The following is a 16,351-nucleotide window of genomic DNA, read 5'->3' on the forward strand; positions in this document are numbered from 1 at the left end:
TCTCTTTCTCTTTTTCTGCTCCATAAAGACGTTGAGGTTTGATTGCAGAGTTTACTGAATTTAGAAAGTTATTTTTTATTATAAATATTTTGCGTAATCTGAATGCAGCTGACATTTTTTGACATCAAACTTCGTTTAGCTTTTTGCAGACCGTTTTCTTGTATGATTTCCCCCAAGTATTTAAATTGACTAACCCTTTATATTTTTCCATATTTCGTGCTATAAAACTTTGGTGCTTGTTTGTCGCATGACTTATATTCCTTTTTTTTTCAAATGATATTTGTAGTCCTACATTTTCCACAGTTTCTTTAACTTCTTTAAGAATTTCGATTTGCTTTTGAGCTGTGGTAACATCCCTAGCTAAAACTGCCAAATTATCTGTAAATTACTGTACTGTTGCTTCTACCTAACTTGATTGATTGATCTACATTTTGACTCGACTTTGGTTCTCGCCATTCTGTAATTACCTTTCTCAAAACACAGTGAAGCAATAATGGGAGAGCCACCAGTCTTTATATAAAATGGTTCAGAAATTTCTCCCGTGAATTTAACTTTAGAGCTAGTGTTGGTTAACGTTTCTTTAATCGATGTTAGAGTTTTATTATCTAGCCCCTGTTCCTTTAAAATATGGAAAAAAGATTCACGATTAACTGAGCCGTAGGACTTTTTAAAATCCTCAAATGTACATGCAATATTGTTACTAGAATTCCTTTGGTGCCAAACGATTAGATTTAAATTAACAATTTGTTACGGACAGGATGTATTTTGTCTAAAGCCTGCATAGTAGTCATCAATTTTAGGTTCTAACCGTTCTTGGACTCCATCAAGTAAACATTGCGAGAGATTTTTGTACGTGACTGGCAGAAGAGAGATTCCTCGGTTATAATTAACATCGTTTCTATCCACTTTTTTATACAATGGATGTGTTAGGGCAATTTTCCAGTACTCAGGTACTTTCTCAGTTTGCCAGATATGTCCTATTAGCTGTGTTATCTCTTTTATAGTGTTAGAGCAAGCTGATATAAGTAGTTCTGCAATTATACCGTCTACTCCATGTGATTTATTGTTTTCAAGTCTTTTTATTTGTTTCGTTATTTCGGTTTCGTCAGATTCTTTAGAGTTAGGGATGGAGTTACTGGATTGCTGTAGTGGCAATTTATTCGCTGGTTATGGACAATTTAATAGTTTTTCAAAATAATTCGCAAGTATCTCTCAATTTTCCTGGTTGTTAAGAGCCAAACTGCCATTTTCATTTCTGAAGCAAGGACTTTGCGTTGGTACCCGGCTAGTTTTGTTTTTATAAAAGTTTCTTGTATTGGTCTCTTGGAAGTCTTTCTCGATTTCTAAAAGTTAGGCATTTTCGTAATTATTTTTAGTCCGTCGGATTATTTCAGAAGTTTCTTTTCTTACAGTTTTCAGTTTTGTTATTATTCCAGTTATTGAATGCCTTGTGCCTAGACTTAACTGCTGTTTCGTAATCCGCCTTTTACCAAGGGTGCTTTTGTTAATTTCGATGGAATAAGATTTTGTGCTGTTTTGATGAACTTTTCTTTTAGATTTTATCAATTGTTGGATTATTGTTAGAGTTGGGGTTATTTTATCAGTGTCAAATTTTGGGTTAACATTTTTATTTTGAAAAGTTTTTGAATTTGAAGTTTTACTTTCATTCGCGATAAATAATGGTCAGAATCAATATTAGCCCCTTTCTAACTTGTACATTTGAAATTTCTTTGTAGTTAGGGTATTAAAATGTTACATATTCGATTTGAAAATCCCCAATGAATGTATTGGATGCGCACCAAGTTTTTTTTTTGTTTAAAAGAGTTATTTTAAAACTGAGTTGACATGTGCATGTCTCACAAAGTCTTTGGCAATTTTGGTCTGTCCATTTATGCGCAGAAGATTCACTCACCGTTTCCTTTTATATTTTTTTCTTTACCTAATTGTGCAATAAAATCTCCGATTAAAATTTTAAAATGATTTAAGAGAATTTTGCGAGATGATTCTTACTAACGTTTCCCAAGCTCTATTAACTTATTTAGGTGTTTTACAGTTATCCACATTGACTGGCATATGGGCATTACTTAATGTGCATGCTTTACTTGCGCATTTAGATAAATTGTCATTCGTCTATTATTAATGGGTTTTACATCCGTTATTGAATGTAAAAATATTTTTCAGCTCCCAAATGTGGAGTATTATTAAGTATTCTTTTATTGTTTTTTTTTTAAAAAAAAAGAGGATAATTTTTAAAACGACGAAATCCATGGTGTTATTTTCCGTGTTTCTTGAATTGCCAAAATTTTAATCTTCTGTTTTGTTAATGTATATCCCAATTTATGATGTTTGTTTGGTTGCAAAAGTGTTTGTATGCTAAGTGTTGCTAAAATTTTATTGTGTTTTTAAGTAGGCCAGACGACTCCAACTTCCCCTGTTGAACTTCCCTCTTTTAAAAAATGTAGTCATTCATAGCGCTGAAAACAAATTGTGCTGAATTATTTAATACCTCAAATTCTATGCATAATTCGTGAAATCATATACCAGGTAGTAAAACGTTATGCGTTTAAATAATAAGCCTCAAATACGGTGTTATATGGTTCTGACTAGAAAATTGCACCAAAATGTAATTTTTCCGGATTGGTTTTCAGAAACTCGCTCCATGTGGGATCAGTACCACATTTTTACCTTAGGGGGCTATACATCCTAAATATGGTCCTATTGGGAAAATGTAAGAAATAGAAATAAAAATAAATAAATAGAATTAATCCGCCTATTCGAGTTACTTAAGACCATTTCTGCTATCCACATGGCTATCATGCTACTACGGAACGGATAACCTGTAAGGAACACGAGCACAAAAGAGTTCTTCCGCTATCAACAGTGAAATTAGATCTTTGTCTGGCTGCAGCTGTCGTCAGCTTATGACAGCGACAACGGAATGAACTGTCTCGCAAGGTCGAGGACCTTCGTTATTGCCAGCTTCGTGCTCTCCTCCCGATGGTTGGGTGACAGCCTACATAGCCTCCTCGGATCTTAATAAATCTGGTAATGTCTCCAGTTACTATTCTTGGTTTAAATCAGTTTCTCATTGCTGAAGCAGTACTTGATTTTCCTAGACGATCGTGTGGAAATAAAAAAAAAAGCACGGTGATTTCATACTACCGAGAAGGTGTCCTGACAGTATATATCTCTCCAGACAGCACTTGCGGGCCACAGAAAAGTCTCCTGAACATTGAATTGGCATCTAAATTGTCCACTTCGCACGTTATTCACTTGACATTGGACTCTGGAATGATAATGGCATTGAAACAGAGGATGACACGCGTAAAGCTGAAATACTGAACACCTTTTTCCAAAGCTGTTTCACAGAGGAAGACCGCACTGCAGTTCCTTCTCTATAGCCTCGCACGAACGAAAGAATAGCTGACATCGAAATAAGTGTCCAAGGAATAGAAAAGCAACTGAAATCACTCAACAGAGGAATGTCCACTGGACCTGATGGGATACCAATTCGATTCTACACAGAGTACGCGAAAGAACTTGCCCCCCTTCTAACAGCCGAGTACCGCAAGTCTCTAGAGGAAAGGGAGGTTCCAAATGATTGGAAAAGAGCACAGGTAGTTCCAGTTTTCAAGAAGGGTCGTCGAGCAAATGCGCAAAACTATAGGCCTATATCTTTGACATCGATCTGTTGTAGAATTTTAGAACATGTTTTTTGCTCGCGTATGATGACATTTCTGGAATCCCAGAATCTACTCTGTAGGAATCAACATGGATTCCGGAAACAGCGATCGTGTGAGGCCCAACTCGGTTTATTTGTTCATGAGATCCAGAAAATATTAGATACAGGCTCCCAGGTAGATGCCACTTTTCTTGACTTCCGGAAGGCGTTCGATACAGTTCTGCTCTGTCGCCTGATAAACAAAGTAAGAGCCTACGGAATATCAGACCAGCTGTGTTGCTGGATTGAAGAGATTTTAGCAAACAGAACACACCATGTTGTTCTCAATGGAGAGACGTCTACAGACGTTATTGTAACCTCTGGCGTGCCACAGGGGTGTGTTATGGGACCATTGCTTTCCACAATATGTATAAATGGCTTTTCGCAGATGATGCAGTAGTACACAGAGACGTTGCAGCATTAGAAAATTGCAGCGAAATGCAGGGAGATCTGCAGCGGATAGGCACTCGGTACACAGAGAGGCAACTGACCCTTAACATAGACAAATGTAATGTATTGCGAATACATAGAAAGAAGGATCCTTTATTGTATGATTATATGATAGCGGAACAAACACTGGTAGCAGTTACTTCTGTAAAATATCTGGGAGTATGCGTACGGAACGATTTGATGTGGAATGATCATATAAAATTAATTGTTAGTAAAGAGGGAGCCAGGTTGAGATTCATTGGGAGAGTCCTTAGAAAATGTAGTCCATCAATAAAGGACACTCGTTTGCTCTATACCTGAGTATTGCTCATCAGTGTGTATCCGTACCAGGTCAGGTTGACAGAGGAGATAGAGAAGATCCAAAGAAGAGCGGCGCGTTTCGTCACATGGTTATTTGGTAAGCGTGATAGCGTTACGGAGATGTTCAGCAAACTCAAGTAGCAGATTCTGCAAGAGAGGCGCTCTGCATCTGAGCCAATCATTTGTAGTATCGTTCCCAGAACCGATCGCGGTCCTCTGGTTTGGAGCCGAGTGGAAGGCTTAAACCAGAGGCTCAAACGTTTCTGCGGAGACTGGGGTGCAAATTTCTCGACCTCTGCTATCGGGTGGAGAAATGTAGAGTCCCCCTGAACAGGTCACGCGTGCACTACACGCAGGAAGCGGCTACAAGGGTAGCGGAGAACTTGTGGATTGCACATGTGGGTTTTTTAGATTAGAGAATTCCTTCCCTAGGCCCGACAAGACGCCTCCTGAGACGCGGCAAAGTAGCAGTAGGCAAAATGCAACAGGGAATAACAATATTAATCTGCTAATAGCAAACTGCAGGAGCGTCTATAGAAAGGTCTCAGAACTGCTCTCATTAATAAACGGTCCCAATGCCCACATAGTACTAGGGACAGAAAGTTGGCTGAAACCAGATGTAAACAGTTCTGAGTGGAGATTTTAATTTGCCGGATATAGACTGGGAGACTCAAACGTTCATAAGGATGGCAGGGACAAAGAATCCAGTGAAATCTTTTTAAGTGCTTTATCTGAAAACTACCTTGGCCAGTTAAACAGCGAACTGACTCGTGGCGATAACATATTAGACCTTCTGGTGACAAACAGACCCGAACTATTTGAAACAGTTAACGCGGAACAGGGAATCAGTGATCATAAAGCGGTTACTGCATCGATGATTTCAGCCGTAAATAGAAATATTAAAAAGGGTAGGAAGATTTTTCTGTTTAGCCAAATTGACAAAAAGCAGATTTCAGAGTACCTGACGGCTCAACACAAAAGTTTTGTCTCAAGTACAGATAGTGTTGAGGATCAATGGACAAAGTCAAAACCGTCGTACAATATGTGTTAGATGAGTATGTGCCAAGCAAGATCGTAAGAGATGGAAAAGAGCCACCGTGGTACAACAACCGAGTTAGAAAACTGCTGCGGAAGCAAAGGGAACCTCACAGCAAACATAAACATAGCCAAGCCTTGCAGACAAACAAAAATTACGCGAAGCGAAATGTAGTGTGAGGAGGGCTATGCTAGAGGCGTTCAATGAATTCGAAGGTAAAGTTCTATGTATTGACTTGGCAGAAAATCCTAAGAAATTTTGGTCTTATGTCAAAGCAGTGGGTGGATCAAAACAAAATGTCCAGACACTCTGTGACCAAAATGGTACTGAAACAGAGGATGACAGACTAAAGGCCGAAATACTAAATGTCTTTTTCCAAAGCTGTTTCACAGAGGAAGACTGCACTGTAGTTCCTTCTCTAGATTGTCGCACAGATGACAAAATGGTAGATATCGAAATAGACGACAGAGGGATAGAGAAACAATTAAAATCGCTCAAAAGAGGAAAGGCTGCTGGACCTGATGGGATACTAGTTCGATTTTACACAGAGTACGCGAAGGAACTTGCCCCCTTTCTTGCAGTGGTGTACCGTAGGTCTCTAGAAGAGCGTAGCGTTCCAAAGGATTGGAAAAGGGCACAGGACATCCCCTTTTCAAGAAGGGACTTCGAACAGGTGACCTATATCTCTAACGTCTATCGGTTGTAGAATTTCGGAACACGTATTATGTTCGAGTATAACGACTTTTCTGGAGAATAGAAATCTACTCTGTAGGAATCAGCATGGGTTTCGAAAAAGACGGTCGTGTGAAACCCAGCTCGCGCTATTCGTCCACGAGACTCAGAGGGCCATAGACACGGGTTCCCGGGTAGATGCCGTTTTTCTTGACTTCCGCAAGGCGTTCGATACAGTTCCCCATAGTCGTTTAATGAACAAAGTAGGAGCATATGGACGATCAGACCAATTGTGTGATTGGATTGAAGAGTTCCTATATAACAGAACGCAGCATGTCATTCTCAATGGAGAGGAGTCTTCCGAAATAAGAGTGATTTCAGGTGTGCCGCAGGGGAGTGTGGTAGGACCGTTGCTGTTCACAATATACATAAATGACCTTGTGGATATCATCGGAAGTTCACTGAGGCTTTTTGCGGATGATGCTGTGGTATATCGAGAGGTTGTAACAATGGAAAATTGTACTGGAATGCAGGAAGATCTGCAGCGAATTGACGCATGATGCAGGGAATGGCAATTGAATCTCAATGTAGACGAGTGTAATGTGCTGCAAATACATAGAAAGAAAGATCCCTTATCATTTAGCTACAATATAGCAGGTCAGCAACTGGAAGCAGTTAATTCCATAAATTATCTGGGGGTACGCATTAGGAGTGATTTAAAATGGAATGATCATATAAAGTTGATCGTCGGAAAGCAGATGCCAGACTGAGATTCATTGGAAGAATCCTAAGGAAATGCAATCCGAGAACAAAGGAAGTGGGTTACAGTACGCTTGTTCGCCCACTGCTTGAATACTGCCCAGCAGTGTGGGATTCGTACCAGATAGGGTTGATAGAAGAGAAGAGAAGATCCAACGGAGAGCAGTGCGCTTCGTTACATGATCACTTAGTAATCGGGAAAGCGTTACGGAGATTATAGATAAAATCCAGTGGAAGACTCTGCAGGTGAGACGCTCAGTAGCTCGGTACGGGCTTTTGTTGAAGTTTCTAGAACATACCTTCACCGAGGAGTCAAGCAGTATATAGCTCCCTCCTACGTATATCTCGCGAAGAGACCATGAGGATAAAATTAGAGAGATTAGAGCCCACACAGAGGCATACCGACAATCCCTCTTTCCACGAACAATACGAGACTGGAATATAAGGGAGATCCGATAGAGTTACTCAAGATACCCTCCGCCACACACCGTCAGGTGGCTTGCGGAGTATGGATGTAGATGTAGATGTAGATCGCGGTGTAACTTGCTGTCCAGGTTTCGAGAGGGTGCGTTTCTGGATGAGGTATCGAATATATTGCTTCCCCCTACTTATACCTCCCGAGGAGATCACGAATGTATAATTAGAGAGACTCTAGCACGCAGGGAGGCTTTCCGGCAGTCGTTCTTCCCGCGAACCATACGCGACTGGAACAGGAAAGGGAGGTAATGCAGTGGTACGTAAAGTGCCCTCCGCCACACACCGTTGGGTGGCTTGCGGAGTATAAATGTTGATTTAGATGTAGACATGTGCTGATATACTGAACAACGACATTTCATCAGTTAATATACGCATTCCCATACTCATTTTTTCCATTAAAATAATTCCGTTCATAATAATTGTAATGGAAATTTACGTTAGTACTAATAAAATGGTGAACTACAACGTTATTACCATCGCATTGGTAGAGTATTTGTCCACCTTTAGCACGTAATGCACTAGCCATTTTGGGTGCTATGGACTGAACAAGTCTTTGGTAAGGTTCTAGAGGTATAACGTGTAGTCAAAAGTATCCTGACACCTACTAGTTGACATTAATATGGGGTGTGTCCAATCTTCGCCTTCTTGAAGGCTTGAACTCTGCTACGGACACTTTCAGTGAGGTGTCTCAGTGTCTGTGAAGCAATGGTGCCCTTTCTTCCTCAAGTGCCGAAATGAAAGAAGGAATGATGATGAACACTGGTGTCTGGTACGAAGTCGACGTTATAATTCATGCCAAAGGTTTTCCATTGTATTTAGGTGCGGATCCTGGGCAGGCCTGTTCATTTTGGGAATGTTATTGTCCACAAGCCATTGCGTCACATATGCTGCTTAATGCCAGGGTGTATTGCTTTTCTTTTACATTGGCGGGTCCGTCTGTCATGATATTTACTAGCCGTTTCTTTATTACATAGGGGTGTCCGGAGACTTTTGATAAGACAGTGTATACGACGCCACAAATAACGCAGGTCATGCATTTCATGTAAGTTACGTTCAAATGGCTCTGAGCACTATGGGACTTAACATCTGTGGTCATCAGTCCCCTAGAACTTAGAACTACTTAAACCTAACTAACCTAAGGACATCACACACATCCATGCCCGAGGCAGGATTCGAACCTGCGACCGTAGCAGTCCCGCGGTTCTGGACTGAGCGCCTAGAACCGTGTAAGTTACGTGTCCGTGGTTTGTGGGTGCAATGCTGGAGCCTGATAGCATCCCAGAGTTGATCCATTGGCTTCAAATCAGGCGAATATAGTGGCCAAGACGTCAACGTAAGTTCACTGTCCAACCACTGCAGCCCTATTAGACCTTATGAAGCGAACAGTTGTTCTGTTCAGAGATGCCATCGCCGTCGGGGAAGACATCAAGCATGATGAGATGCAGGTGCGCCGCAAGAACGTCCATTTAGCGCACTGCTTTCGTGGTGCCTTAGTTTACTAGTTGATGTCTCATGGCAGTCCAGGTGAACCGAGCGAGGTGGCGCAGTGGTTAGACACTGGACTCGCATTCGGGAGGACGACGGTTCAATCCCGCGTCCGGCCATCCTGATTTAGGTTTTCCGTGGTTTCCCTAAATCGCTCCAGGCAAATGCCGGGATGGTTCCTTTCAAAGAGCACGGCCAACTTCCTTCCCCGTCCTTCCCTAATCCGATGAGACCGATGACCTCGCTGTCTGGTCTCCTTCACGAAAGCAACCAACCAACCAACAACCAGTCCAGGTGAATGGCCCCTAGTATAATACTGTCCCCACAGACCTGCTTCCATGGCGCGGTGCATGTTTTGGGCATCCGCTCTCCTGAATGACACGACAGTCGAGGTGATGGAACAAGATGTGACTGGCTCAATGTGAGAATACGTAAGGATAGTCAGCTGCCAAGCCCCCTTTCGGGAAATGTGTTGGAACGTTGTGCTACGAGACACTTGTGTCTGCACCAGCATTCTACTCTGTCGTCAGATCTATCACAGATGGCGCCTGTCCTACTTTGCAGAGTGGGCACACCTCCGAGCTCCACCTTCTGTGAAGAGACGTGGACATCCAATAGCTTTTCTCCTACTCGTGATTTCACCGTTTTTCCACAGCTTTCCGTGAATGCTCACGACACTCCCTATTCACGCCGTTTCCAAGATGATCATTCCCAGGAGCCAGGCCATAAAAATATGCCCTTTGACCAAATCACTTGTGTCGTTGGTTTTCCGCGTCTGAGGCCCTTATTGTCACTAGATTGATTCCTGTTCTTCTCTGCTTCGCTTATATACTCTGGTGCGCAAAACTCAAGGACGAAAGTAATTTTCGCATGTTGTGTCACTGCCGACTAACATAGTTCACTGGAACCTACTGAATAGTACAGAAGATAACTGAATGAAATACACAACGAGTTCCCCGTGATTTATAATGTTTTCCTTGGCAGTAGAAACGGCGATAATGGGTTGTTAATAGGGTGATTGCTCAACAGTGACGGCAACGCAAGCCCTGCAACGTGCTCCCGTACTGGCCACAGGGCGTACTTTTACCACAGTGACTGACATCTGCTTGATGGTCGTTGGTGCATCTGGACCTATTGCGACACGTCTCCGCAACCCATCCCACTCGTGAATCGATTCATCGAATGTTCTTTAGTCCAAGGAGCTCCTCCACCTGCCCTGTTCGATGCTGACATGCATTGAATGTGGTTGAGTACTTTTTGCCAACTACACAATGTAGCAGTGACCTGCTGCTTTAGTTGAGCATGGTCGAACACCTCCTCCCCTTACGTCAGCAGTGCCTGCGTTGAACGCTACCTGTGCACCAGAAACAACCATACACTGGTCCTACTTCACCCTTCTTCCAGTTTCCCGATGATTCTTCCCCATGTGAGGTCATCGAAATGTTGTCTCCACCCACGTAGTGAGCGAGGTGGCGCAGTGGCTAGCACACTAGACTCGCATTCGGGAGGACAACGGTTCAAACCCAGGTCCAGCCATTCAGATTCAGGTTTTCTGTGATTTCCCTAACTCACTCCAGGTAAAAGACAGGACCGTTCCTTTGAAAGAGCATCGCCAATTTCCTTCCCATCCTTGACACAATCTGAGCATGTGCTCTGTTTGTAATGACCTCGACATCGACGGGACGTTAAACGAAATCTTGCTTCCTTCCCGCTCATGCAGTAATGAGGAACACCACCACAGTACACCGTAACCGCTTGCTGATTGACACACACTGTCATTTTCCGTTCCTTCAACAGCCTCAAGTTGAGAGGCCGGCCGCATTTGGGCGGCACAGTCACGCTGACCTCACGCCATCTAACATCCAGCTCTCTTTGTGCGACTGGGACACCTCTGACAACATGCTCACGCACTTTCATCCATTTCCTCTGAGTATTTAATATGTTACGTTACTTCATCTATCTTGTCCTTAATATTTGCGTAGCAATGTACTTCCCGTGCTGCGTCACGTGCCCATATTGCCACTACAAGGCATTCAGTAGTGCGATGGACTGTGGTCATAATGCTTTGGCTTATTAGTGTATTTTAATAATCACTTTATAATTAAACATAAGGAAGGAAAAGATAGTGTTCTGGCACTATGCAGGACAGTCGGAACTTGTTGACAACCGTGTCATCCTCTGCCAATGGCGTCATTTGCTGCAGTATAGACGAGTGATCATCATACGGCTCTTCTTATTGTTCTCGTGTTTCTTGACCTTGGAACCGCTACGAATCAGTCGAGGAGCTCCGCAGTTGGCCTCACGGGGCTAACTGCACACAATACCAGTCCTACCAACATGGAGAAACCCGTGGCATTACTGGGAATCGAATCTTGGTTCTCTGCACGGCAGTCAGCTGCTCTGACCCCTCACCTACGGAGAAGGACTAGTTAAACATACACACAGCTGATTATAAACGTGGCTGTCATATTACAGAGTAACGAGCCAGGCAAATACTGGGTGGTTATAATTACAGCGTAGCTACTCACAGCGGTTCAATGTTGGGTGTAGCTACCACTTGGAACCAAAATTTACAGCTGTTCTAGTACTTTAATGTAGAACTAATTGATGCCACAAAAAAATTAGTCCAATTTTGGCCATCAGATCCACATCTGGCGCTTTCAATGCAAGAAGGACAAACAGAAATCTTTTCATACGTATTGGATTAGGAATGGGACATGGACACGAAAGGTCAAGTGAAAAAGGTATAGCGTTGATTTTATTACTAATTATCGTTTACACAGTTTATTCTATATGAGCACCGGAGACGTTGGCAAGATGCTGTAGAGGCAGGCTGGTGGCCAAAACCGGAACTAAGTTGTTCCATTGTAAATCGGTTCCTCTTTAGGACATCTGCCAAGCTTCACTGCCATACGATAACTACAGCATACACTGGACCTCAGTGAGTAGCTGCACTGTCACTTGCTCCAAAAAGTGCGCGCTTACGGTCAGTCCGATGACATATGCAGTTGGATAGAAATTTTTCTAACGGACAGAGAGCAGTATGTCGTCTTCAATGGGGTGACTTCAACAGTAACAAGGGTATCTTCAGATGTGCCCCACGGCAGCGTAATAGGCCCACTGCTTTTTACGATTTACATAAACGATCTGGTTGATGGTATTGACAGCGGCATTTGACTGTTTGCCGATGATGCTGTAGTCTACAGGATATTATTATCATACGAAAGTTGTGAACTAACCAATGAGGATTTGCTGAAAATAAATGCGTGGTGTAATGACGTAGTTATTTCTCAATATTAGTAAGTGTAACCTACTGCGTATAACAAGGCGAAAATCCCCATTCATGTACGAGTACAAAATAAATGCTCAGTCGTTGGAAGCGATAACATCTGTCAAGTATCTGGGTGTGATTACTCGAAATGATCTCTAATGGAATGATCAGATTTCACAAGTAACGGGCATGGCGAACTCTAGATTGCAGTTTATTGGTAGAATCCTGAAGCGATGCAGTCCTTCAACAAAGGAAATTTCTTACAACACGTTAGTTCGTCCAGTATTAAGAGTATTGTTCGTCTGTATGGGACCCTTACCAGTTGGGTCTCATTCAAGAGATTGAGAAAATCCAAAGAATAGCGGCAAGATTCGTGACTGGTACATTTATCCATCGCGAGAGCGTTACAAATCTCATAGAAAGTTTGAAGTGAGACACACTTGCAGATAGACGTCGCGCTAAACGGAAGGGACTGCTAACTAAATTCGAAATCCGATCTTCGCCAAGGATCTAGACCATATATTATTGCCACCAACTTTCAAATCGTGCAACGATCACCATTCAAAGATAAGGGTAATTAGAGCTCGTACTGAGGCGTTCAGACAATCGTTTTTCCCTCGCGCGATCCGCGAATGGAACAGATATGCCTTTGGCGTAAATTGTGCCCTCCGCTACACACCGGTTGGTGGCGAGTGGAGTATATATGTAGATGTAGATGTTATTATAAGCAAACAGTGTATGTAAGTTTGGCACAACTCTTTCTATAACAGTACATATAGTCGTCAATGCTTTTGACCGCACGTTGCCTTGATGTAAAACCCAACGAAATAGAGGGACATCGTTGTTCCAAGATTAAGACACTCAACTTGTTCAGAATAAAGGGTAGTTCAGATCTCTGTCAGTCGATCACGATTTAGTTTACAACGGTATCCCGTAATCGACTGATGCGTATTTCCGTGAGAAGCCTTTGATAAGCGAATTGCCAATTTATTTTCCCATCGTTGTACAAGTCGATCTTCTTTTCTATCAATTACCTCGTGGTCGACGGGAATTTAATTCCACGTTTCAATCCTCCTTTTGACCGAACAGAATAGATTATTGTAACACGTGATAGACGCATTGTCATTAGCTAAGACATATCAGATCGGATGTATATCCTGGTATAACTGTCGTTGTCGTAGTAATTTCTCCTTTCACTATCATGTCGATGTCAGACATTGAAAATTTGTATTTCCCAACTGATTTGACGAGGCTTCCCTACTGAGAATAATTTGCTCATAAGTTCTGCCCTCTGGGCCGCACTGAAGGGGTGGCAAAATAGGTCCCTCAAGAGCGCCGGCAGATAGGACGCGCAAAAATTGACCAGAAAGAAAAACGAGATAGAAAGCCTGTTTAAGAATTGACTGGGAAATGTATGTTAAATCTCCTCGCGCACGTGTTCCTATCTTCTGCATTCCCTGGGTCCGCGACTGTCATCACACTCATTTCCCATACACTTGTAAAGTATTATTTAGTCCAAGCAATACCCTAAAGATACAACCTACTACCCAACATGTATATATACGACATTTGACCGAAAGATTCCAATTTTTCCCGACTATGTGCTGGAATGAAACTACTTGAACTAGAGGAGTTCGAAGTATTTGATAGGATAACAAGTGAAATGGAAAACAGACATGTATCTTACCTTGACAAACGTGCACTTTCTTTTGGTACCACGTATAGCAGAGATAGTTAACGATTTAGCTTTCAAGTTCAACGGAAAAGGTTGATGAAGAGTACTGACACGGATTCCAATTGGGATGAGTTTAGAGTTACTTACCCAACATCTAAATAGCTGTGACGATATTTATGACAATACCAGAAACTGTAGCAACTTGTGAATACAGTTTCAGCTATTCGAAGACGATAAAAGCGTCTTAAGATCAAGTTTGGCTGGTAGTGTGATTGTAAAAATAACTACACTTGACTTCAATAACATGACGAACGAGCTTGTTTCGCTCAAAGTAAGAAGATGAAATGTAAAACTGAAACACGTATGTAACGTAGCAGCGATGGTGAGGCACGTTAAAATCTTTGACCAGAGAGCCTATAATCGTAGTTAGTCTGCGCTTGACCGCGCGAGTGTTGCGAGCAGTACGCTAGTAGTCGTCATGTAGAGCAGTACGCGAGTTGCAGTAGGCCAGTGCACTCTCTCGGTAGTAGCAGCCCAGTGCGGTTGTGTGATGAGTCTGTCGGCAATACTGGTCAAGATGCTGAATGAGGTATACTGTTAATTAAGATAATCATCAGATAATGTAAAGTTTATTTATTGTAATTAATCTCCAACAAGTCCCCCAATAATAATTTTGATTTCAAAAGCATTTTTCAAAAAATATGTATTTTATTGAACTAATGATTTCGTTCCACTTCCCTTAAAAGTCTCAGTTAAATTATAAAAAAAAAAGGAATATTATTATTTACAATGCAGTTCCTCCGAGCCGTGCGCAAGAATAAGAGCAGAAATTTGACTAGCTGTTACAATGAGGTAAGAATTTAATTCTGATTTTTGCACAGGGCCAAAGACCGATATTTCGGTGTAATTGAATTAACATTATTACTGAGATTTTCTTATCACTGAACTGACTTTCATTATTTTCGTGACGAACTTATACTTGGGTCAGATTGCGATTCTCATTTTTTTATTGTCATTAAAATTTAATTGCTAGGGATGTTACGTTCGGCTCCCATTGATTTATTATTTCTGTCTTTAAAGTTTCTGTGGGGAGGTTACACTTAGCGCAATGTCCATTAGCACTCTTAAATAATATTGTCATTTTTTAAAATTTCTGTGGGGAGGTTACACTTGGCGACACCCAGTCCAGGATCGTATTTCGTTGAGAGTCTTTTGAGCGACAGTCAGATATCTGCTCTTATTTGCTTAGATATAATTAGGATTTGGCGATACGCTTTTACTAAATTTGTGACTTTCTTTCCACAGATCAACGACAATTCGTTTGCTCTGTTGTATTTGTGTGTTGTTTTTGCATTGTGCTTATTTATTTTGTGAAAAATTTTGACTATAGTAAAAATGCCGCGAAAGACTGTGAATAGTGTATCGCGAAGTATTGTGAATGAAATTACCGACTTAAACAATGTGACCGATAGTAATTGTGATACGCAGCGTAATGATGATAATCCTGCGTTCACTAACAATCAGTGCATTCCAACCATTAATGATGACTTTTATCTTAGTGATGAACAAACGAACTCAATTGTCTCCTCTGTTAATTTGACAACAATTGATGACGCGGGACGCTCTATTGTAATGAGCGCTGCCGAGCTTAACTCACCCGATTTGGAAAATTCAAATAACGTTCAGACAAATTCTTCTAATGAAAGTGATCAGGATACTCAAAGTAGGACGGATTTATTTAATTCCGGAACAGTGTCTGACAATGTACATCCGACTGATCAACGTTTTTGTAAGTTGCAAAATGACCAAATGGTCACACAAAGCGCGACAACTGCAGGTACACCATTAAACAGTACTGAGAATAGAAATGCTAATTTTGGTTCGGATCAAATTATGACACTATTGCTGCAACGAATTAACCAAATTATGGAAAAACAAGACAACAGTAGTAAAGGTTTAGTGAACAGGATAAAAAATTTAATAAAATTGATGAAAATATCAAACAACTTAGGGAAGATAACAAACAAGATAACGAAAAACTCAAACAATACTTAAATGAAAAATTAGACGACAATTCCAGACAGCTTAGTGAACAAATTAGAGCCGTGCCGCGCAGTGCCATGACACTAAGGAACAGTTGCGCGTGGAAATTGAGGCTTGTTCACGAAAAAATAGCGAAGAAATTAAGTCTGTTGCGCAAGAATTAAGAGAAATGGAAACAGCCGCAACAGAAACACTCAGAGACGAAATTAGCGGAGTCGCTAAACAATGCTCTGTAAAAGCTACACAATTACGGGACGAGTTTAAAGCAATGACGGTAGAACTTTCGCGCACAATGGACGCAAAGATAGACGCGAAATTCGAACAGCAGAACACTCAGATTGACGAGCGCTTTAATCAGCACATACAAAACAGTGATACGCGTTTCCGCAAATTTATTCAAGATCAAAACAAAGTAAAACGACAAGTCATGGAAACAATCACTGCCCAAAGACAAGAGGACAA

This window comes from Schistocerca serialis, chromosome 5 (assembly GCF_023864345.2).
Source record: "Schistocerca serialis cubense isolate TAMUIC-IGC-003099 chromosome 5, iqSchSeri2.2, whole genome shotgun sequence".
NCBI lineage: Eukaryota > Metazoa > Arthropoda > Insecta > Orthoptera > Acrididae > Schistocerca > Schistocerca serialis.